This window comes from Ursus americanus, chromosome 8, assembly GCF_024610735.1.
Source record: "Ursus americanus isolate L20-20 chromosome 8, mUrsAme1.1.p, whole genome shotgun sequence".
Taxonomy (NCBI): domain Eukaryota; kingdom Metazoa; phylum Chordata; class Mammalia; order Carnivora; family Ursidae; genus Ursus; species Ursus americanus.
Genome location: NC_142134.1, coordinates 11,827,238 through 11,854,226, shown reverse-complemented (window position 1 = coordinate 11,854,226; position 26,989 = coordinate 11,827,238). Strand labels below are relative to the sequence as shown.

The following is a 26,989-nucleotide window of genomic DNA, read 5'->3' as shown; positions in this document are numbered from 1 at the left end:
CAAATCTTACAGTATCAAACAGACTTTTTTTTTTCACTGCATGAAATTTATATCAATTTTCCAATTACTTGAACTATTGTTGTAAACTCCAGGTTGGTGATATCATGGGTTTACAGATTTGCTTACCTGTGATTTCAGATGTTCTTAGTGTATTGGTTGGTGGCATATGTAGATGGGGGGGGGGGGAGAGTATTCTTGAAAATGGTCATAAGTGATATGATGAAGGGATTTTAATATTTCCTGCTAAAGTGACCTTAGTAGACGAAGTACTTTCTTTAGGATAGTAAAATTGCACTATGGTCATCATAACATAACAACTCATATAAAAATAATAAAACAGCAGGTATAATATGATTATTTACAATAGGATATTATAATTCATCAAGTCATGAGTTCACAATTTTTTCCTCGTGATGAGAACTCTAACAACTTTCATATATATCATGCAGCAGTGTTAACTATAGTCATCGTGTTGTACATTATATCTGTAGTACTTCTTTATCTTCACAAGTATTAATGATTTATGACACCCTGCTAAAATTGACAAAATTGCTCTTCATAACTCAGGTTTCAAATTGCCCTTCCTTTGGTTCTTCAGAACAGAGTTCCAATTATGTACTAATCTTATTTTTAGCACTTTTTGTGTGTTATAAATGCAATCAGTAGAAATGTGTCTAATGTAAATATTGGTCTCTCTTGGTGCCTTGCTTGTATTAGTTAGGATATTAGTTGGCTGTTGTAACAGGGAGAAAAAATAATTGTCAAAGAAATAAGGGGGACCAAATGGTCGGGAGAGTCTGTCCACAGAGTATTCAGGCCCATGTTTCTTTTATATCACGCTGTTGGGCTAAGGGATTGCCTTCCTTTTCATGGTTCAAGGTGAGCCTGTATCACACTCACACAAAATGGAAGTTGAACCACACATTTCCACTTTCCTCTTTTCATCCAAACCTTAGAATCATGGTCACACCTGGCTGCTATGGAAGCTAGAAAATATTGCCTTTACTCTGTGTGGTTATAAGCTTTTATGAAAAACTGCCGATTCCATAACTCAGGGAGGGGAGTATAGATGATGGGAAACAATGAGTGACTTTTGCTACGATGTCAGGGCATTTCTCTATTGTTTCTCTTTTTGTTAAAGAAGGCTTCAAAGGCATAATTTCCTCAAAGGACAATGGGCCTTGAAATTTGGTGTTGAACTCAAAAAATATTATCAGTAACCATGGATCCAGTAATTAGAAGAAAATGAGACTATGTTTAAAATATTATTCCTTGGTTTTACCCTCCTCCCTATGTAAGCTGTAAGGTACCTGAGGTATTAGGTATCCACAGGACATAAACAATAAACACTGAAATGAGACTCAAAGAAAACAGGGAGATAATGCAAGGTTTCTTTCTCTCTCTCTTTCATTATATATATATATGTATATATATATATATATATATATATATATATATATATATATCCCTCTTGATGTCAAATTATTGACTGAGATATAATTTTTCCATAACTGTGGTTAAATAACTAAATATTTGAATAGGAGATAATGCAATTGTCGAAGCAAAGTTTATTATTTCCCCAATTTATAATGTGACCAATTTAGTCATTTGTCCTTAATAAATATAAAGCCTAGGAATGGCCTCTGTCCTCAAGGGAGTCCTTAAAAATAAATAAATACAGTACAGAATTGTGCAGGGCACAGTGTAGACACAAACTGGAGAATATAATTCTACCTGGGGGAAGCAATCAGAGACCTCTGATCTGATTTTTGAACTTATCAACAATTTTGCATTAAATTGTGAACGAGATTGATTTATACCACAGAGGACTATAAAGCATTTAACTTCAGCCTGCTTTGTGATAAAAGTCCTTAGGGTTTCATTTAGATGTACTATTTCTGGAGCACCCACATTTATATATATGATACAATCCTTTTACCTGTCTTTTTATATGAAAACAGAGTATAAACATTTTAATCGGTATATAAAAGATCTACTCTAGCTAACTACATCTCAATTTCTTAAAACTTCAGGCCAGATATTAATCTTTTACTTTACATAAGGATTGTGTACAAGTACATTAACTGAAAAAAAATATGCCATTTTAATCACTAACACACTCCCATGAAATGAAGGCATTGGGCTTTCAAAAAAATACATTTTTAACACATGAACATCATGAAAAATATGCATTCTCCATTGAGCCGCACATCGGACCCCCTGCTCAGTAGAAAGTCTGCTTCTCCCTCTCCCTCTGCTACTCCCCCCTGCTTGTGCTCTCTCGCTTACACTCTCTCTCTCTCAAATACAAATAAAATCTAAAATATATATATATATATTCATTCTACAATAATATGCATTATTATTGTTGGAAATATATTCTTTAACAAAAGTTTAGTATAGGGTGCTATTTTTGACTAAAGAAAAATATTGAAGTTACACCATTATTAATACTTATTTTGAAAATAACTTAGGTTTGCAAATAAAACATTTTTATGATCTTTAAAATGAAAAGTAGCACTAAAAAACTGATATAAGGATATAATGTTTCTTTATATTCTTTAATCTAGCATTCTTAATCCATTAAGTTTTCCACACAGACAAATCAAAACAATGTTCATTATTGTATATAAAAATATCTCTAAGTTACCTGTGAATTACAAGGCCATTTACTTTGAAATTGTGCAAATACTTACTAATAATGAAATTTGAAGGCACTTTGAAGTTATTGAGATACTCTGAATATACTTGAGATGATTTGGTAATTAAGTTTTCCCTTCAATATTAAATTAAAATTAAAATCTTTACCTGACAATTTTGCTCATTAAAAAGCACTTAAGCCACTTACTGTTTATAGAAGGTACACACACATTGTTTCAGGAAGAAATACATGATCTCAGCTATTACTAATATTGCTTTCTTTATTTGATACATTTCAAGCATTGCTAGGAACACTTAAGACATTATATTTAATTATAGACATTTCATGCTTCTTTAACCTGTGGTCAGTAAATATAAGTATATTTCATGTTAGTGATGTTGAAAACAGCTAGAGGCAAGAATTCTCATGAATTGCATATAAACTGATGGTGGGATATAGAGGGTAATGTAGTTTTACTCCTAAATTTTCACATTTTTACTGATAATTTTCCTGTATCAAAATCCCTTCTCCCTCCCTTCCTTCTTTCCTTCCTTCCTTCCTTCCTTCCTTCCTTCCTTCCTTCCTCCTATTCCCTCTCCTTCTCCCTCTTTCTTTCAACCAACTATTCTTTGATTCTCTTTATTCCTCTATTTTGTCATTGCTAGTATCTGGAGATACAACAATATTTTTAAAGGATTATTAGGCATTCAATAATGCATTCATTCAACAAACATTTATTGAGCGCAGTTGCAAGCCAGGCACTGTAAAAAGTACTAGGAATAGAGCAAAGACGAAGATCAACATGACCTCTAGCAAGAAAGATAGTCTTTAAATAAAGAATAAAAGTAAAGTAACGTGATATGAGAAATACAGAGAGTGAAGGGAAAATAAAGCAAAGATACCCAGCAAAGTGTAAGTATACAAATAAGACACCCTGCAGAAGTTATGTTTAAACTGAAATGTAAAAGAATAGATAGATCAATCAGGAATGTTCTGGGGGAAAGGAGCAATATATATATGGAAAGCATAGAAGAAAAGAGATATGTTCATTGAAAACATTGAAGACATTTGCTATGGCTTTGTAACAGAATCTCTTGAAGCTTAAATTTTATATATTTGTGATTTTTCTATTAAGAGAAGAAAAAACTCATTAATTTATAGCCACATCCACCCAGTGGTGTCAGTAATCTTTCCTGTATGTTTCAAAACACCCTACCTCTAATGAGTAAATCAGTTTTTGTGTTTGAAAGATGAAATCAGCCTCCTATACCCGAAAGGTTCTGAAAAGAAAAAAAAAAAGTGTTCTTCAGAGACGGGATTTTTGTAGAGTAAAAGAAACCTTCAGTTTGAGACCAAAACTCATTCCTAGGACCTCAATCAATATAAAGATATTTGTTTATTTTCAACAAATATTTCTTGAATACAGGCACAATCATACAGCCACGGCCTTGCTTCTTTGGAACAGAAATTCTAATGGAAAAACAGTGTAGGGGTCCAGAAGGACCGGAAACTAAGGAGTGTAACTTTGAGGAATTCTAAAGGACTTTAGCTCTGCTTAAGGAATAGGCCACCTATGGAGATGTGTGCATCTGTTCAGAGGAGAGAACCAGCAGTCAAGAGTAATGCCTGCTGAGGCAAGAAAACACTGGGGGCAATGGCTCTAGCAAATACCCAGGCTGTCCTCTTCCAAAATGGACATCAGAAGGACCTCTCTTTTGTTCTGTATATACTTTAGGAGATTGTTGAGTCCTTCTTGATTTAATGTACCATTTGAGCAACATGCGTAAAAGCATGGAGACAAACTGAGTATTAGGAATATAAATAGATACATAGTTTGGTGGAAGGAGGTAGGACTGTATGGACTCAGTTAATTAGGGGAGAAGGTACTATTGAGAGTTTCAAGCATGACCGAAAGATGCAAATTTGATTGATAAGCAAAAATGAATAATACTCTGGGAAGTGAATGACATGAATTTAAGTGAATACAATGCTATGTGGTGATAAAAATGAATCTGATAAGTATTTAGAGGCTAGAAATAAAAAGACTATATCACTCAATTTGTGTCAGCAAATTTAGTGCAAAGAAAAGACATGAAAATATTTCTGATAATTTTTACATAATTGCTTTACTCAACAAATCTTATTGGTGCATTTACTATGCCAGACAGTTACCTAAACACTAGGGTTAATGCTAAGTAAAATAGATATTTTCCTTTCCTTTCCATTAACTGATTAGTCTTTATTATTTAATGTTAAATAATATTTAAAAGTATTTAAAATGTTCACCACAATGACTGAAATTAAAAAGACTGACAATGTCAAGACAGGGACCAAGCAGAACCAGGGCTCTCATACATTGTTGGTGGGAGTGTAAAATGGCACAGTCTGTTTGGAAAAGTCGTATACTAGTTTTGTATAAAACAAAACATACATCTCCTGGTGACTAAGCAAAACTGTAAACCTGATTATAGATATTTACCCCTAAAAAATACAAAACAAACAACAACAAAACCCTTATGTATCCAAATATCCTTATGTATCCAAATAAATATATATCAGAATGTTTACAGTAGCCTTATTTATAATAGTCCAAAACTGGAAGTCAACTAAGTGTCTTTCGATAGGAGAGCTTTATAAAAAATCTTACATGCTGTATTATTCCATTTATATTAAAATCTAGAACAAGTAAAACTAGTTTATTGTAATAAAAAAATTAGAGCAGTAGTGGTCTCTGGGGGTAGAAACAGGGAAAGAAGCATGAGAAAACTTACTGAGATAATAATAATGTTTTATTATTTAATGTTCTATGATAGTAGCTTGGTTTATAGACACTTTTTCTTAAATCATTATAACAAGAAATTCGATCTTTGTTGTTTTTGTGAGGCTCCTCACATATTATTTCAATGTTCAAGGAATTCTGTGGTACTCATGGGATTAGAGAGAGTCCCAGTTCAGCAGCTCAGTGGTTTATAATACTTGATGTGGGCACTATATTGCTGTGAAATCTAGTCCTCCATCTTCTTTTGGGCTCTGTTGGGTGAACTGGGTGGATTCATAAATGCCGGGCCAGATGTGATTGTACTAGTTAACCTTCAAAGACAACTTGTAACCATGGTCCTATTTTCAAGGTGGAGACGGGGCAAGATATATAACGTTTGATGAAATTTCTACATCCTCATCCTCTTCCTGGTAGCAGCAAAACCTACTTCCTGCCTTCTAAGACTGGCTACTTATGCCTTCTCCTCTTATAGTGTCAGCTTTTTGCCCCTCACCATCAAGGGCCTAGTAACTTTTGTCTTTGAGTGTGAAAGGAAAAAAAAGTCATTAATAACCTTTTGAAGCAAGGTCTTCCATACTCATCAAAACAAGACTCAGTCAACTTTGTGGTATTGAGGAAGGAAAACATACATTTCAGTTCCATTATAACAAGGAGACAAAACATAAACCAACATATTAATAAACTATCCGCCAAAACAATATGTTGGTGAAGTCATGAGACATACATAAACAAAATGCATAACCCAAGAAATGAGTAAGTTTAATTGTTTTGGTAATAGGAATCTTTCTAAGCTTAAGCCAATTTATACTCTGAACATATCACCTAACTTACACTTTTTGACTAAGAATCAGAATGGAGGAAAATACTACTAGAACAAGAAAATTTTTTACAAGAGTATCAATCCTGGCATCCCAGCTCTGGGATCTAAAAAATATGAGGTATATCAAGGAACTATGTGAAAGGGCCAGAATATCACTTACCTTTATTTATTAGTAGGACTAGTCTTCCTAACACTGATTCTTAGAATTAGGCAAGCTTACCTACCTAGGAGCTGGCAAACCTGAGTTTGGGAGAACTTTCCCTCCATGGGGGGTGGGGGATGGGGGGGCTCAACAGATCCCAAAAAGAAGAAGCATGGTGCTGAGCCACGCATAACTGGTTTACCTTTCCTAAATTTATGGCTCATGTAATCAGCCACTTCCTCTTAGGAAGAAAGAGCAAAGGGTGGAAGGAGTCCAGGAGCTGCGCTAATGGATACTCCTGTAAAAGGAGAGACATGACAAGTGGGAAGGAAGCATTTCCTTGTCACGATTCTAATGAGGTTCCAGTAAATGCTAACTGATCATTTCAGCATTAATCTGTGCCCAAAGTGACCATCTGAGAGGAGTATGAAATAATGCTTAATCTAAGTAGATTATAAGATTTTCAACATATATTGTTTCTGATAAATACTGCAATGATATACATAAATGAGAAAATGGAAATTTTCTAAACAAAATATTGAAATCAGTGAATGGAATATTGGAAAGATAATGAAAGAAAACCTTCATGGAAATTATTTGTCAATAACTGTTCTATGCCAGCTATCGTAACTGAATTCATTAACTCTGTGGGGATGAAAATGAGATTGCACTGTCCAAGGATAGACGATACAGCTCATTCCAGAATCTGGATTCTGAAGTCCAGTAACCCCGGTCAGCCAAGCAGGCCTGAGCAGAAACAGACATAATGGCAGAACAAGGAAGAACTAGAAGCTATACATTAATAGCAAGTGAGATGGATAAACAGAGGCACAAGGCAACAGGTCAAAGATGAAAACCCTTTGGCAGGCAAAGCCAGGGACTGAAGTACCATATGTCACCTATTTATTCAAACAATGTATCAAGAAATGATACATCGTGTACCAAACCTCTTTGTTAATGAGAATACAGCACTATTGAATAGAATAAACGAAATCCCTGTGACATTCAAATTCAAGGGAATAGACTATAACGTAACATGAAATAACATGGTATACTGAAGTAGCAAGTACAACAATTCAATTAAGTCAGGGTAGGCTGATGGAGGGGGGCTGGGTCTGGGTGAGGTGATGGTGGGGCTGAAAGAACACTTGAGAGATGTGTGTTCCAGGTAAAGGAAATAACAACTGCACAGATGTGAGGCAAGTTTGTGCTTGGTGTGTTCAAGAAACAAGTATTTCAAGGCCAAGAGAAAAGAAAAGTCAAGGATGACATTGGAAGTTAGATATTGCCTAGTGTAAGGAGGACATTGTAGGTCCAAGTAAAAGTGTTGTCCTTTATTCAAGTCGTTATCTAAAGATCTCCCTCTTCCTCTTCCTTTCCTGAACATTTCAGGCCTAGAGCCATTACATAGGGCAGAGTAAGGTAGGCATACACACTTGGAGGATAGGCCGAGGTGGATCAGTGCAGGTGTAAAAGCTTAAATAAGATTAAGAGAATGTCTCCATTCAAGTACTTAATAACATGAGGTATTAGACTCCAATCCAAAGAAAAGAGAGGGGTTTCCAAATGAAGAAATTGTCCTGTGTGGGATGTTGGAGCCCAAAGCTGTATGGAGGGTACAGCAGGTGTGGGTAGATTCATTTCAATAAGAGGGGATTGATAAAATAGTGAATATATTAAAGATAATGAGTCAGATTTCTGTCTACTGGAAATAGAGATATAGGTGTGACTTCATGGTTTTTAATACATACATTCATACGTACACATATATAAACTCTGTGTGTGTACATAAAAATATCTACATACATATATTTTCTATTTCTGTCCACTCAGAATGTTGGGAACAGTAATATCTGAATAGGAATGAGCATACCTAGCACCCAAATCTCAGCTACTAAATACCATTCGTCACTAAAAGAAACCAGGACTCATTAAAGGAATTGATTCTAGAGGTGGGTCAGAGAAAGTACAAGATGAGTCCAGAATAACTTGTGACAAAAAGCAAAGAAATGCTCAAGGGTGCGATAACACTGCAACAATATTCTGAAACTAATTTAAGTTACTGAGAGATAAACTAGTCATAAGTTATAGAGCTATGCCATTTACAAAAGCCTCAACAAAGAAATTGCTGTTTATATTACACCAACAAGAATGTGAGAAGACATGTAGCATCGTGATTGGAGTAAGTATAATGGTATTATACAGAAATGGCTTTGAGTTCTAACTCAGCCTATTGTAATTTTGGACAAGTTGCTTAAACTCTAGAAGCTCAATGTTCTCATATGTAAAATGAGGGATGATATCTACTTTATAGAGTTGGGTAAGTATTCATTGATAATGTAAAGTGGTTAGGATTGAGCTAAACGTAGTTGTAGTTACTATTAGTAATAGTAGTGGTAGAAGTTGCATTGTGTCGCATATCCAAAGACTGAATAGATTCACTCCTTAGTTTGAAGTAAATATTAGGTTTAAAAAATGTGTGGATGGAACGGGGAAGAAACATAGCAATTGCTATCAAGGATTATCTTTGAAATTTATGACAATAGTTAATCATGTTTTCAAATCACTTAAATTATGCACATTTCTCATAGTTCGCTTTTATTTAAAGGATGAAAAAATATTTTAAAATGTTAATACTATGTTAGTCCAGGAAAATTGTCTTCAATTCTATCAGTGTATCTAATAATTTAGATACAAGCATTTGGTACAAAATTCACTCTAGACAGGTGAGTGTTCTTGTTGCTTAGAATAGAACATACTTCTTGCAGGCATTCCTTCCCAGTCCAATTTTATATTCTCTATTTACTATGCCTAATCATTATGCTAAGGCTCGTTTGAAAACAGTTGTTCTTAATTGTAAAATTGAACTGCGCCCCATTAAGCTCTTGCCTAGCTGCTTTTGAGATCCTTGGTGGTTTGGAATGTGGGGATGCATCTACATTTTCTCTCTGCCAGTTCCTTTTATCTGTTCTCTCTAATGCTATCCCTTCAGTATTTCAGCTGCTAAGTGGTTCTAACGTATGCCTGATATAATTTCCTGATGACGGATGCGTTGTTCTCACTACTGATCTGTCAGCAGGAATGCCACGTGTGTCTGAGAATTTGGGACCAGAAGGGTTGTGTATTTTACTGAAGCAAGAGGGAAAATGTAGAATTAAATAGAAACATTCCAGTCTGTCCATTAACTTCTGATATCAAATTTTGCCCCAACTACAACATAAAAGGAAAAACAGTAGGAATTCTGTGAGCTTTATAAATTAACCCACAAAGAGATTTGAAATCTTTTTGCCTATTTTTATAAATTTCAGTATTTCAACTTTTCATATGGATGCATGTTCATTATTTATCCAGTATTTGTGAATGCCTACTCTGTGCCAAGCATTTGTTCGGGTGCTGGGGATAATGTAGATATAGTCTCACTCTCATAGAGTCTAGAGTCTACTTTGCAGCAAAAGTTTTACCATATTGGGTCTCAGAGCTTCAAAACTACCAAGTTGTTTTATTGTGATATTAGAACGATTGCTGTTACATAAATACTTGTTAAAACTGGATGAAATTCTTGCTACCTATGTAGCCTTTGTAAATTACTTAGCCATTGTGAGTTCAAGAATGACAAATAAAAAGCAAAGTGTGCTGGTCCCCCTTATAAAATGAACACTGAATTGTAGGCAGGCTTCCAGACATCCACAAGGCTTTTATGAAAAGGAGAGGGGCCCTGTGAATAAATCTGATCCAGGAGTCAACCTGTACATTCAAGGCAGTGTGAAGCTTGTAGGCTGGATTTACAATTTGGGTTTCACAAAACTCAATATATTTGATACCAAAGTCATTGCAGCAATGAGAGTATATAGTCCTTTAAGGTCCATTGAAGTCAGGAACTCAAGTTTCTAAACCTGAAGTTGGGCTTTACACTGATTCTGTTTGTTGCTGTTGGGTTGGTGTATCATGCCATCTCTATGCTCTGGACCAACCACGTTGTTACAGATTCTTTCATGAAGAAACCCTGTTTACCACACCTATTAACTTGTCTCACATAGTAGCCTCCCTATTTCCATGGAGATGCCAGAGAGGGTTTGTTTGTTTGAGTTTCTAATACTCAGCTAGATGTTGTATGTGGGTTCACTGGGGTGAGGAAAGAGAACAGAAATTCCACTCTTTTATTGTTTGCCTCATAACTGTCAGCGAAAGAATACCAGAGGTAGCAAAGAAAAGCATGTAACAAGACAGGAGTCAATCAGGAATCCTATATAAGCTTATTTTTTATTCAAATTATCTTACCCACCTAACCAATATATTAAAGAATAGGTATCTTCAGTTCCATAATCTTCATTCCCATGGAGATATGTATCCATTTATGTATTTAATGAAGTCACAGTACATTTCGTATGTGTATTTTGGTTGTACATTTTGTATTTTTTGTTGTCATTTGAGATTAAATAAAAAGTAAAACTGTATTCCAGCATGCTGAGATATATCTGAGCGTTCAGTTAATTCCTCTATAAAAAAATTTTCCTAATTTCCTCTATAAAGAAATCATCACTCAGTTAAAGTGGTTCCTACCCACCTCTGTTACTCCTGAACATATTAGCTTGTTTTCTATCCTCGCATCCTCTAATTGAGATGATCTTATTTCTCTATTTGTTTATTGTTCATTTTTCCTTACCATTTTTCACTAGAGAAGAAGTTACTTGTCATTCTTTAAAACAACTGTGGTTAGAACAGTGCCTAAAAAGGTGGTGTACTTACTATTTTAAATGAATAGTCAGTCTTTAAATGAAATGAGACTATCTGGTCTAGACATAATTGTTTTCAAAAGAAAGTGAGAAATTTCTTTCCATTTGCTATGAGGAAGGCTTCATATATATCTATATATATAGATAGGACTATATAGATAGGACTATATAGATATATAGATATATATGAAGCCTTCTATATCATGAATGAAAGGGGCAAATACACACATTCGGTTTGCTTGACTTTCATCTCTTTTATTTTCACCTTCTTACTGTTTGGAACACACAAATATTGTTATGAAAAAGAGAAAAAGATAGAAATAGATTAAGGCAGGTTTGAAGAAGTATGACTAAAAGCTGATAAACATAATTTTTATAAAATCTTCATATATGAGAAGTTAATGATATGTTGTCACTGTTAGGCTTTGTAGAAATTTCATTGAGCTGTCGGGTATATCTCTCACTTTTGTATATGTAACGTTCTTTCCCGCTTTTTCTGAACCCTTCTCTTCCTTTAGGACACTGAACTCTTGCCCTCAAGATAAAAATGTGAATTATATTGCTTTACCTATATTACCATAAATGACCAAGGCCTGTTCCTCAGATTATTGAATACCTCTGAGATCTGTGATTGATCTAGGACTGACAGGTACACTAAGCAGACCCAATTACAGTCCTTTTCTTAGTGATTGGCATGATGTCAGCACTAAATACTTTGTAAGCCTAAAGCTACTGTGGGCCATTTTGCCACCACAAGAACACCTGATTAATAATTCAGCAAACACAGAAGGCAAAGGTATGGATTGTGGAAGGAAAAAACTGTTCCAAATGACCTCTTCCAACTCCCGATCCAATCTAAGCCTGAATACTCCTGGACTTTTCAGTTATATGAATCAATCTTATCAGCTTTACAAGGTTTCTTAAATGTATTCCAATGATTGCTCAAAGCCCATCTCAAAAATATTTTATATATATATACACACACATATATATATAAAATTATCATCAAAGCCAGTATGAATCCCAACTCACAGATGATCTCTACACTGGCCAATTTTCTTTGGGCAATTAAAAGTAAATGGTAAATGTTTACACATTGACTTTAAATAGTCATATTTACTGACGCTTTTGATGAAAAGGAAAAATAAGAATGATCCATGAGAATTTTCCCTTAGTGACATCAGCTTAGGGCAAGCGATCCCTGTTGGTAGCATGTTATTTTTATCAGGACTGCTGCTTCTAAAATAGTACAATATATTTATAAAAATTGTGGGGAATATACATTTTACCAACCTGAATCCATTAATTTTAGTCACAAGCCTATGCTTGCCAGCATTAGTATCTGTCATTCATATCTGTCTTATAGGAAGAAATTCATATGGGGAGAAATTCATATGTAGAGCAATTCCCATATTTTTGCTGGATCAATGTTTTCATTTATTAGTAATTTAATTTTTAAACTCAAAGAATCTTTCTTTACATGTAAACTTACTCAGAAGTCCATGTGTAAATTGTTAGCTTATTAATATAAATTATTATTCCAGTTAAGCCTGGGATAGTTCTGACTGAGATGGGAGTGGTAGACCTACAGTTTGGGCTTTTATACCACTCCACCCCTGCATCACTTTTGGGAAGAGCATGGGGCTTAATGAAGCTGTTTGAAATCCACTGGGATTTTAAAAATGTGGATCAAAGTGAAAAGGTGACAAGTAGATTAGTATTGCACTACGGTAGTATATTTTTTATCATCATCACATCTTTTGTTAGAGATTGTCTTTTAAAGGTCATAAATCGAGGGGCACATCTTTTATTTGTTTTGTTTGTTTTTCAAGTAAGAGTTGCCTGTGGAAAGGTATGCTAGTTCCTTGCATGCTGGTCTGCTCACGGAAAAGGTGGCAATGACCTGACAGATATGACAAGGAATTTATTTTGCCTGAGTGATCACATATTAATGGAACATTAAAAATTTGATTGTTATGATTAGGTGACTAATAAGAATAATTTCTTAGAAAATACTGTTTGCTAAGAGCAAGAATACAATAGAGGTTTGGAAGAGTTGCTTTATGTGTCAAAACAGAGTAGTAATTCAGAAACATCCAAAATAAATGAAGTGAATTAGAATGGCGTATGAAAATTTCTGTTGGAAATAGTGTCCTGTTGAGTTAAGCAATGTGCTAGTTTCACAGCTGCCATACCATGTCTCTCTTTTTAATTTTTGGCCTGCTTCACCTTACCCCACAATCAGTCTCCCCAAAGAATGTACTGGAAATAAAAAGACATCGAAGAAATTACACTTTAGGTAAGAGTATTCAGTGTCTGTGAGGTTCTATGTCTGCTAGTGGCCCTGATCAATGACAGAAGAGGCGCTAATCTGGCAAGGAACCTCGTGCCTGCCCCTTGACTTCATTCTTCTCTTCAGTCCCTGAGCCACCTTAGATTTGTTTCTTCTACCGGTCTACAGCTTCCATTCTTTTCTAAGAATTAATGCATGCAGATATTAAGCACCTGGCTGTTGATAATTATAAATGCTAACTAGGGGAGCTATCATCACTCCCTCATCGTAAACCAAGTTCCCGCATAAGCTTAGATTCTTTCTGGGCTCTTTGCTCTGTTTCATTGATTCTTATATCTATACCTTCAACAATACTATAATGTTTGAGTTATATAAAGTAGATAAGATAAATGAAACAGTTATGTGTCATCCTGATAGACATCAAAAAACCTGCATACTGGTTTATACAGCATGGTGCACTTAAGTAAATTTAAATTTATGTGAAGAAATATTACATATTATTTATAAATAAATACATATATAATTAAATAAGTGGTTCTCAAAGTACGGTCAAAGAATTCCTGGAACGATCAAGATCTTTTTCAGAAGTCTGAGAAATCCTTCCTTTCCCATCTACATATCTATGCCAGACCAGATTTTCTTCATGTATTTCAAGTAAGACCTCATATCACAGTAGATTTAATGCAGAAACAGATATGGGTCCTGCTTTCTTCTATTTAGCAGACATTAAAAATGCTTTCCAAAAGGTTTAAAAAATTACTCAGCACTATTCTTTTGAAAAATTTTTCATGACAATGCTACTTATGGAAACAAGTCATAGGTTTATTCATTTATTTAAGATCCATTAATAAATACACTTGCTCAATTTTAATTTCTAATATGATGAATAGAAGTAACTAACTTTTTGGGCTCCTTAATAATCTTAAATGAGGAAAGGGGTCCTGGGAGCAAAACATTTGAGAACTGCTGAGTTAAAAAATAAAAATGTAGACATGAAGGATATGCACCAAAATCTCTGATAATGATTTTTTTTTTTTAGAGGAAGAGAATTATGGGTACTGGGAAGGAAAATAATAGGAAAAACTCAACCTTATCAATTTTGTTCCATTTCTTTATGAAAAGATTGAAGATACAGTGACAAAATACAAATATTTGCTATTCCAACTCATTTTGGGGGGAGTTTGCTCTATTATTTTCTTGACAGCTTAATTTTTTTTCTTTTGTAAAATTGGTATGAGGAATAGTTCCTTTTTCTAAAGTACTCATGACTTACATAGTATATATTCTCATAAATATTCTTTTTCTCAGACACTCTATAGAACATCCATATGTTCCTAATGCATGTGTGTCTGGGAGGAAATGGTTGAGGGAATCATAGCACTACAGCCAAAGGTAACCAATGATGATCTGTCTTCACAAGTCAATACTCTTTCCTTTTTGTTTCTTCATATTAATAATGCATTTCCTGCTTAAGAACTACTCTGTTTTAAAATAAGAAACCATCAGCAATATTCATTATTAAAGCAACATAAAATACTTTTCAAATAAGAATCACATTCTATTTTCTGGAGCAATACTCTGAAAAGATGTGAACAACGTTGATTTTTTAGAAGCCCAGCAATAGCATGTTGGTTTGAGTGAGATAATTTTTATCTAGAATATTATCTGTATTTCAGGCAATGAAGTTGTATCAGGAATCAAACTTATATGGGGCTTTTTTTGATAGTGTCTTCATGAATGTATTTTTACTAAGCTTATGATACTGTCTAATTCTGAAACATTTCAAAGGTGGGGATCAGTTATATAACACCCTTTGCTTTGGGTTACAGAGGAAGAAAAATATCTAGCCAGGAGTGTGTTAACAGGGTGAGAGCCCAGAATGGAAGTATGAACACACAGGTTCCTTTCTCAGGTCTTCCCCTAATAAAAAACTATTGTTTTTGTCAAGTCTCTCAAGTTGGGAAAATCACAAAAGCACTCTAGCTAGCTCATACAAGAAGGTCTTAGAGTAAAGATTCTTGGTAGGATGATCTCAGTAGAGATAGAAAATGAGGTAGGCTTCATGGAACTAGGACCTGGAAATGGAAATTTAAAAAAAAAAATGTTATTTATATTTCTCTTTCTAGAGATTCAGCTGTCTTTTGGCCTCTCTCCCTGATCCATTGTTTCCTCTCAGGACCACCTTCCTTCACTTGTTCACAACATGAAACTTTTTGGTTTCACATGCCTTTGACGTACATGTTACTCACCTTAGCTTTGACCAGATATGTTTTGTCCATTTAAGAGTACGGTGACTGAGATTGTTGGGTGGCTCCTATTCTTACCATGAATCATTCTATTAGAAAATAATCCATCTTTAAAATTTTGGCGTGCAATGTAAATAACTATGGAGAAGGCCATATTCGACTCTACACAGTAAAACTTAGTTGGGTTTTCCCGTTGGATACTATAGTTATCTCTCTGAAGTCCTCAGCCACCTAATTCTAGGATTTTTTTTTCTCCCTTCGGTCCACCAAACAGCTTCTAATATTCTCTCCATTTTTTAGTCTCAGCATCACACAAAACTTTTATTTCCTTCAGACTGCAAACCACACACACACACACACACACACACACACACACACACAGAGTAAAATTAATATTGACCATTATTCTTTAAACATCTCATCCTGGGATAGAGGCCAAAAGGCCGATCGTGGTTTGCTTTGACAGTTATAGTCACAGAAGGTATTTGTCACATAATTCCTTTTGTTGAAGAGGTAGTACTTTGGGATGAATTTATGCTATGGATGAGCCTCTCTTGCTGAAAACAAGTCCTCAGTCTAGGGTCAATAAGTATATAAAGCATATAGGAGAAATTGAGTGTGGCTAAAAATGTACTGATATATTCAAGGCAGATATAGGAACTTAGGTAAGTAAATTCACATCTCTAAGGATTTAAGCTACCCTCCATGATAACTTAGAATCTTAAAGTTCTGTAAGATAAAAAAATATAAGTATATGGAGTGACATCATTTTCTTTTACATAACATCTTATATAATCTGTCAAATCAATGTCAATCTTTTAGTAATTACTTTTTTTAGTATTTTTTTAGTAATTTCTATTTTTTAAATATATTCCCATCTGCAATTGATTTCTTCCAACATCCCAGTAATCATAATATAGTCAATTCATTTTTATTATTTGTAAGAAATAAGCTTTTGCTATTTTAGTAACATTTCTTTAGGTAAATGTTTATGAATTTCTTTGCTGAAAACAGTCTAAGTATTAGAGTGCAACTCCTTTGTTTGACCATTGTCTATAACTTGGAATCTCTATCTCCATTCCTAGAACACACAGACAGTATTGATCAAAGCACATATTTACTAAATAAATTTATAATATCAAAAACTCCAAATGAAAGGTTATATGCGTTTTCTGAATACAGTTAATACTTGAGTAGTATCAGTGAAATGAAAAATCCCTAGGTGAATTGCAAAATAAAACTCAATAATATGTTTATCAGGTAATAAAATTATAATAACTTCATCTTTTCCTTATTATCATAATATTCTTTTTAAAGATTTTATTTATTTATTTGAAAGAGAGAGTGAGTGAGAGAGGGAGAGAGCATGAGTGAGGCGGGGGGTGGGGGAGAAGAGACAGACTCCCCTGCTGAGCAGGGAGCCCGATGTGGGGCTCCATCCATGACCCGAGCCGAAGGCAGTCGCTTAACCGACTGAGCCACTCAGGAGCCCCTATCATAATATTCTATTAGATCAAATACCTATAGTTTAAACTGATCTCTAAAGTAATTACTGTCTTTTTTATCAGGTATTTTAGTCATAACCTCAAAATTGAGGTTAAAAAATATTCAAGTTCACTGCCAATCATTGTATATATAGAGATGACCAAGTCATACAATCCTTGAACTCACTGTATATAGGCTATAATGGTAGAAACCGACCATCATCAAACAGCTAGAGGACAGTGTGGTAAGTATGTGGTCAGAGATACACATAATTTTTAGAGCAAATTTGGAATAAATACACTCTTTATTAATAAAACATTGTCCAATAAGGGAATTATCAAATAAATTATAAACGAGTTATTATACTTTACTGTAACTAGATATTCTAGATCTAATAAACATGATGTCTCCTAATATATGTGGTATGCAGGAAACGCACACGATAAAGTTGTTATGAAAAAAAGACGAAATATGTTAAGTCTGTATTATCTCAGTCACACACACATACGTAAAATGTGGGGGAGCGAAAGCATTGCAGCTTTTGTGGGCTGGTTGCTGAGCTCTTGTGAGTGGAGAAGCACAGAATACTGCTCTGCAAGGCTCCAGAAATAATGCAGCAGATGCATGAAGAAGCACAGAGCAGAGAGGGGTGTCACTACAGACTGAAGGAAATGCTGGGAGCATAATAACAGCTTTGGTTCCAAATATGTAGATCTTGTTCCTCTGGAGTTCAACATCTGTTAATTACCATCCCTGAATTCTGTAAAACCTCCCTGAATTATTAAAATGCTCCCCTTAAAAAAAATGTTCCTCTTTTACTTAAACTGGTTATATGTATTTACTATTACTTGTAGTCAAAAGAGCTTTAACTGAAGTAAAATTTTTCATTAAGTAGATAAAGAATAGAAGTCAATACTTTTTTAGCAGCTTATATGCTTGTATTACACCTTTTGATGCTCAAGAGTAGCTTGCAGATAATTTTGCTTAATAACCTCAAACAACCCTCCTATCATAATATTTATAGTGCTATCAAGTGCAGGGAGTACATTTCTAAATTCAACTTGAAAGCCAGATTGCTACTTTTCAGTTTCTAAGAAGACTGACCTTATAGAGGAAACTACCTGGAATTGTAGAACACATTCCTCAAGCATGCTGCCCAATAGAAATTTCTGTGATGATGAAAATATTCATTCTGCGCTGTGCAGTATGGTAGTCAGTAGACATATAATTACTGAGAATTTGAGAGGTATCTAGAGTGATTGGGGAACTAATTTTTAAATTTTATTTAATTTTAATGAATGTGAAAGCAAATAGCTACATGTGGCTAGTAGCTTATATCAGACAGCACAACCTTTGAGTGTACCTAGGAAAAGTAGAAATATAATTAATGCGACATTAGCATCAAAAATCACAACTATCTCTTATATTCTTGGGCACTTTGGATGTCTCCTGGTTTATGAGATTTTAGCAGATGCATTACAAATTGAATCTCTAAAATAATGTCTTTTTTCTTTAGCTTATCATGTATCTAAAAGTATGGAAAACTTAAATCTAGAGTAGGCTTCCTACTTCAAATAATATTAGTCCTATTAAACAAAACAAAACAAAAGGTAGAGAAAAAAACACAAACAAGCAGGAAACAGCAGAAGCATATCAAACAGTAAGCAATAGATAATGAGTGCCTGCTACTTCCTAGGGAAACAGTATTTGTTTAGAAAATTACATAAATTTTGAAAACATGTCTAAAAAGTACATTGTGGCTAGTAAACCATCACTGTCAATAACTCATAAACATTTTAGACAATATTTCTGATCTTGAGTTGGTTAAAAAGGACTTAAGACAAATAAAACAAATAATAATTACAGCTTACGATAGGAATTGGATGATATTTAAAAAACAGTTATGTGCTATAATAATTATAAAGAAGAAGTATCACTCTGGCACCAAGTGGACTAGAAAAGCATTAACATAATTTAGGTAGGACCTAGATAATTGGCAAGGTGAAAAAAAAGGGAAAATATAGTAGAGAATGGACAGTGAGTAGATCTATAGGGCTATGCAGTGTGGTGGTGGAAAGGTTGTACAAAGAAGATTGCAGACACTTACTGGTAGATTGAGGAGCACTGAGGAATTTAGACTTTATCGCAAAGGTGGTATAAGTCCCAGAAAGTGTTACAATTAACCCATGCATCTAGGGTTGTCCATTTAACACATGTAAACATGACTAGCATTTCTATATGGGTTTCTTAAGGATTTTCTCTTCAACTCAGTCAGACATACTCTCTTCTATAAATAATAATAAAGTTGATTCATTCAAAAATGAAATATTTATTGAATATAAAAAATTAATGGTAAGCTACTTTTTTTTATAACTAAAAAATGCTTTCCAAACAATTTTCATACTAGGAAGGAAGCCTGAAATGCAGCCACTTCGGATTTTGGTCAAAGTTGGTTTTTGTTTTGTTTTGTTTTGGTGGGGGGTGGTGTTCAGATATAATGCTTTGACTGAGCTGTTTCTGAAAATAATTTTTGTACCAAATGTGAGAGAAAAAGCAAGCAAAAACCTTATCTGGCTTAGAGGGGCGCCTGGGTGGCTCAGTTGTTAAGCATCTGCCTTCGGCTCAGGGCGTGATCCCGGCATTATGGGATCGAGCCCCACATCGGGCTCCTCTGCTGTGAGCCTGCTTCTTCCTCTCCCACTCCCCCTGCTTGTGTTCCCTGTCTCGCTGGCTGTCTCTATCTCTGTCAAATAAATAAATAAAATATAAAAAAAAAAAAAAACCTTATCTGGCTTAGAAAGCAAATGATCTAAAACAATGCTTCAGATTCACTCACATCACTCTACATTTATCTACCATGATGCTTATATATATTCAACTAAATGGTAGTTTTGTACAAAAGCATGCAGAAGTCCAAACAGAAGAGCAAAATAAAATTGTAAGTACACTAGGAGGCAAAGAGATGAAGCCCATGTTTTGATATTCATTCTAAGAGAAGTCTGTGACTAAATAGTAAAAACCAAAAGGTTTTTTTGCGTTCTTCTTAGACTTGTCCAATCGAACTTGTGTGATATTTGAAATATTTTGTGTCTGCACTATCAGTAGCTACTAATCACTTGTGACTGTTGACCATTTGAAATGTGACTAGTGTGACTGAGTGACTGAATTTTTAATTTTATTTCAATTTAATTAATTTAAATTGAAATAGTATAGGTTATATGTTTTTTTCAATGTAAACAGCCAATTTCTATCAGATAAACAAAAAATGTCAATAATTAAGAAATCTGAAAGGCCACGTGTAAGTCTTAAAATTAGTAACATCATATTCCCTATATACTATAGTATCTTCTCCTTTGTTTCGCATCTATACTAAAATAATTTGGGCATTAAATATAGAGAGTATTTCCCTTCCAAATTCCTAGCCCATTTTCTTATTGTAACTTTTAAAAACAATTTAGTTCCTTCAAACTATAAAGAGAGACTATAAAGAGAAAGCAATTTTTTTAAAAGATTTTATTTATTTGTTTGACAGAGAGAGAGAGAGACAGGCAGTGAGAGAGGGAACACAAGGAGGAGGAATGGGAGAGGAAGAAGCAGGCTCCCAGCAGAGGAGCCTGATGTGGGGCTCGATCCCAGAACGCCAGGTCACGCCCTGAGCCGAAGGCAGACGCTTAACGACTGCGCCACCCAGGCACCCCAGGAGAAAGCAAATTTAACAATAGACTTGATGTTGACTCTCAGAATTGAGAATTAAAAATATATGTATCAGACAAATATTAGAAGAGGCAATATCAAATATCGGCATTTATCCATTGAGTTCTATTTGGATACCACTAGAAGGCTTCCCTCTTAAAAATGATGTTTATGTCAAATCAGAATATTTTTAAGGACCTATAAAATTTCTTATTATTTGTAAAAATAACAATGTTTTAAAGGTTTATATCATGATAAGATAGAATTCTTAAAATACGATGTTATCATGACAGGATTTTATCTTGAGGAAAGAGATATAAATACATATATATACACATAGTTGACCCTTGACCAACATGGGTTTGAAGTGTGTGGGTCCACTTACACATGCATCTTTTTTCAGTGTAGTAATGTACTGTAAATGTATTTTCTCTTTCTTATAATTTTTTAAATAACATTTCTCTAGCTTTATTTTAAGAATATAATATAGAATATATATAACATACAAAATTTGTGTCAGTTGACTGTTTATGTTATCAGGAAGGCTTCTGGTTAACAGTGGACTCTTAGTAATTAAATTTTTGGGGTGTCAAAAGTTATACATGGATTTTCAACTGTTTAGGGGGTTGGCATCCCTAACTCCTGTGCTGTTCAAGGGTCAACTGCATATTTTTTAAAAATTCAAGAGTATAAAATAAAACTCAGGTGTAATCGTAATGGATATACACCTATGTGTTTTTCTTTTACTTAGATATAAAAACAACAACAACAAAAAAACCCCCAAAGGTTTACTTGGTTTCTGCATGTCAAGAGGATAAATGAAATACTCAGTTTTTTAAATATATTCTGACATAGATAACAACATTTTAACTAAATACTGGCAAGAACCCATGATAGAAGATGTAAGGTCTGTACCCTCTTTCTCTCTGCCATTGGTATGTATGGGTATTTGTGGCTATAATCTCATATGAATTAGTTTTGAATCTCTTATGCATTCATGTGCAGGTCTTATAGTCAGAATATAGTTTAAATCCTAATCCTGAATCTTTTAATCTGCGTGATATTGGGTAAATTGTGTTACATTGTATAGTCAGAGAAAATTTCTGAATGAGATTGGAAGGAGCCATGAATAAGTCATTCTTTTGGCAGAGTCTAAGTACCCAACCCTCTGTGGTTTAGACGCTGGCGCTGCAAGCACAGAGCAAAAGGGAGATCATCTATAGTCTGGATAAGGGAAATGGAAATAATTTGTAAATTGGCAGGCAAAAAATATGAGCAGAACAAAATCACTAAAATGAATGAGTAAGGATAGTAATGGAGTAAATGAAAAAAGATAATAGGAGATACATTAAAGAAGTGGCTAAGGAAAATATGCATGGCAGGAAATAATGGTGTCTCAGAAACAGATGTCAGAAAACATATGGCAGGGTGGATTAGTTAATTTGAAAGAATTAATCTATATACATTAAGTTTATATATATATGTGTGTATATATATATATAACTGCATATTAATATGTATTGATATTTATTAAGTTAGAATTTTTGGTGTAGTTATTTTTGTGACATAGCCATGGTAATCCTTGGAATTTGCAAAAGAGAAAAATGAAGAGTTTAAAAAATCTAAAACTAAAATAAAAAGTTATTCCAATAATTAAATTAAAGACTATGCTATTAAATACAAATAGGTCAGATTACTATACAATTTAGTATTTGAGGATTGGGCAGGGGGTGATGTGAATGAATAGATCTAAGTATATCTGGGCTACACTGTTAACAGAATGCTCCTTATTAGGATTACCAATGATAAATAATTTTGTAGTGTAGTGACTAAGGGCAAGGATGCACTTTGAAGTAAGATTGCAAATATGACTAATACTAGCTCTGTGACTTTAAACAATTCAATATATTTTTTCTTCCTTTTTTATTGATGTGAAGTAGTCAGATAAATCTAAGTTCATATGAATTGCACATCGGAGCTCACTGTTGAAATAAAATCAATTGTGTGGTCCAACAGTTTGGTGCATTGCATACTCTAGATCAAGACTAGCTCAGCTGGGAATATCACTTCAACAGTTACTAGTCATGTGACATTGAGCGAGTATATCTCAGCCTCAGCTACATCATCTGTAAAATGGTCGTAATAATCATAATAGATAGAGTTAGCACACAAATATGAGGATTAAGTGAAATAATCCACAAGAAACTTTGGTGAAGTGCCTGGCATGCCTGCATACTCAAAATTTACTCCCTATAACTTTATTAATTATAAGTTATAAATTATGTAGCTACCCATTATTTTATCTTTGTAACTATAAATGCCATTTCACACGGAACCTCAGCTTACTGATGGGTTGTTTTCTACAATTGATTTTTAGTTGTTTATCTAAAATGTAATAGATAAATGCTAGTTTTATCTAGCAGCTCACAATTTTTATACCATGAAAGAGTTGCGAATACCTATAATTTAAACAATAGATAATATTTAATAATAAGTGAAGAAAACCAGCAAATGCATCAACAAGTAGAAAATAGAGTAAACAATGACACTTGGTGATTTCTCTAACTCAGAGAAGCACTTGAAAACATTTATTTGTAAGTGCGTGTCTTGATTTTAATGGTATTTTGTTATGTATAAGTATGAAGACAAAATTTGTTTTGCAGTGAAAAGGCACTTCATAAAATATTTAGTTAAATTACAGACTCTTAAAGTAGTGGCTATGAAATTGTTTGCTTTTTTAAGAGATACCATATATTTAGTCAATTTTGAGAATAAATCTCAAATTGATGCCAACTCTCCAGCTCAGTTGCTTAAGGATTATGTATTTTATAATGGGATTAATGTGAATAAGACAAGTTGTATACATAAGCAAACAGAAAAAATAACAAGAGAATATTTAGATTCATCATTTATTTGGTTTCTATTCATAATATATATTTCAGCCAGTCAGCATTTTCTTCTGGGTATGCAGTTCTGTGATTTTTTTTTTTTTTTAACATGCCTGTCCCTCACCAGATTCACTCATCTGTCCAGGGAACTTCCCAGCTCCTTCTCTCATAATTAATGTCCAGGGAACTTCCCAGCTCCTTCTCTCATAATAACTATAGGGATCCTATACTAAATAGGGACAGGAACAGAAAATACTTTGAGAAAATTAAAAAATTATCACAATTTGAGTAAATTTAGTTGGGAATTCCTGCTACTGGGTTTCTTTAAATAAGGTATAATTTTAAATAGAATAATTATCCTTTATTCTTGAAAATGAACAAATACTTTTTAAAAAATAAATACATTCCTATTTTTTTAAAAGCAAATGCCTGTTGATATGGTTAAAAAAGCATGTTTTCAAGATTTTTTATGAAGGAAACACACACACATATATATAATAAAAATTTAAATATTTTTAGCTTCTTAAGTAAAGTATACCAATATTAAATTTTACATAAGCATAGTATAAGCTGATTAAACATAACAATCTGAAAATAAATATTTTTTAAAGAAATAGAGTTCCTTTTTTTAAAAACTACATTCTTTGGAGGTATATCCCCAGTATATATCATATATATAATCTTTTAAACAGCAAAAAGAATAAGATCATTTTTACATTTATATTACAAAAAGTATTTTCATCTTTACTAATATATTTTGTTAACTATCAGCATGGCCTATAAAAACCCTTTTCATTGTTTGATTTTTGATTGTAAATTGAATAAAGATGGAATCTTTCCCTTTTACCTCATAGCCAAAAAAATAAGAACAAGAAAAAATAAATACAATATGTGGAAAACCAAGTTGAACTGTATCAATGAACCTAAACAAATGATGAATAGGTGAAAAATGCCTTGACAATCAAATGGGGTTTATGAAGATACCTTTAAGCTGGCCCAGGATGCTGATTTCAGCTAAAAGTAGCAAAGCACAGTTCTCTAATTTTTTTTCTAGTCTTAAGCAGGAAAGATAACAATCCTTTATCTGGAACATCAGGAAGCTGAACAGGGTAGCTTTGAGAGCTTTCTATAACTGATCGGGCAACAAGAAGCCAGTGGAATACACTAGTGATAAGTCACATTGAGTCACCATTGGTATGGCAAACACACGACATCTGCAGTGTAAGCAACATGCAGCTGCCGATCTCTGATGGCTGAGTAAAAGTAAAGGCTAAAAGAACACATTCACACACAAAGCCCTGTGTTACCGGAAACTCCAGAATGAAATAGGAAGGATTATTGCTAGTGGGCACTACAGCCCTGGCCTTAGTTAGCACCTCTCTCAAAGAAACAAAACAAAAACCTGCAAAAGAGAACTCAAATAATGAGACATAAAACATTATTTCTAGATATATGTTTTAAGTCCTAAATTTAAAAAAATAAATAACATAGAGAACTCTTTTGAGCATCTGGGGAAAATTCTCCAGTCATTTGAGTGTACAAAAACTATGTTAGTCTCAAACTTCTTTCTAATGGCATTTGTTTTAGAATTTTGAGGATTAATTACAAATTTCTGAAAGCTTGATCTGGTTATTTTATGCACAGCCAAGCATTCACTCGGGCACTAAAGCAACAAACAAAAGTTTTTGAACATTCAAAAATGCAAAGAGATATTTCCCATGAGCTGATAAGAAAGTTCTAAAGAATAAACTTCAGCCAACCAAGTGATGGGGAAAGAAACTACACCAAACAAACCAGACAATGATTGGATCCTTTACGTATAGAGCAAGAATTATAATAAATATGTGATTATAGAATAGTCATAAATACATGGATTCTTTAGGGAAAAAAATCATAAGCTTATAGCATAGTGAAAAAAAAATCATATAGCTTATCCTTATAGAATATTAAAAAATTACTTCTTAAGAAACAGTATTGTAGTGGTGCCTAGGTGCTTCAGTCAGTTAAGCATCTGCCTTCAGCTCAGGTCATGATCCAGGGGTCCTGGGATGGAACCCACTTTGGCCCCCCCGCTCAGCAGGGAGGCCACTTCTCCCCTCCCTCTGCCCCTGCCCCTACTTGTGCTTGCGTGCGTGCACGCTCTCTCTCTCTCAAATAAATAAAATCTTTAAAAAAAAATAAACTGCATTGTAAAACAATGGCCAAAAATAAAAATATATATGTATAATTTTCAATTTGATATATATACATATATGTATGTATATGAAAGAGAGAGGTAGAGACACAGGCAAGGAATGAATATGCTTGAGAAATACCTTTAAAAATACAGTATACAGAGAGGTATGGCAGCAGGATAATAGAGCGTCCTAGGCTTGCTTAACCAAAGAGGTAAAAATAGAGGGTCCTAGGCTTGCCTAACCAAAGAGGTAAAAGATCTGTAGTCTGAAAACTAAAGAACACTGATGAAAGAAATTGAAGAGGACACAAAGGAATGGGAAAACATCCCATGCTCATGGATTGGAAGAGCAAATATTGTTAAAATGTCACATTTAAGGCAATCCCTCTCAAAATAACACCAGCATTTTTCACAGAGCTAGAACAAACAATAGGAGTTTGGAAACAAATATATGTATACACACACACACACACACACACACACACACACACACACAATGAACATTACTCAGCCTTCAAAAGAAATGAAACCTTGCCATTTGCAACGACATGGATGGAACCAGAGTGTATTATGCTATACAAAGTGTCAGTTAGAGAAAGACAAATACCATATGATTTCACCCATATGTGGAATTTAAGAAAAGAAACATATACATAGGGGGACAAAAAGGACATAGGCAAACCATAAAACAGACTCTTAACTATAGAGAACAAACTGAGGGTTGCTGGAGGGCAGTTTGGTGGGGGGATGGGCTAGATGGGAGATGGGTATTAAGGAGAGCACTTGTGATGAGCACTGAGTGCTGTATATAAGTGATGAATCACTAAAATCTATCCCTGAAACCAATATTACACTATATGTTAACTAACTAGAATTTAAATAAAAACTTGTAATAAAAAAACAGAACATGACAAAATAGTACATTATTATTTCCATTAAAAAAAATGAAAAAATACAGGATACATATAGGTTGTTCACTTGTGTGACCTGGTGAGGTGTGGAGAAAGTGTCATAGATGAAATTTATTGTGGGAGGAGGATAAATGACAGAGGGTGCAATCAAAAAGGAAAAAAAAAAAAGATTAAGATTGCAA

General features: G+C 34.0%; 1 protein-coding gene across 2 annotated transcripts in view; it reads left to right on the top strand.

Moving 5' to 3' along the window:
• The window catches only part of CCSER1 (coiled-coil serine rich protein 1), a 1,291,424-nt gene that overhangs the window by 959,265 nt on the left and 305,170 nt on the right, over nt 1-26,989 (top strand). The gene's annotated exons all lie outside the window — the stretch shown is intronic.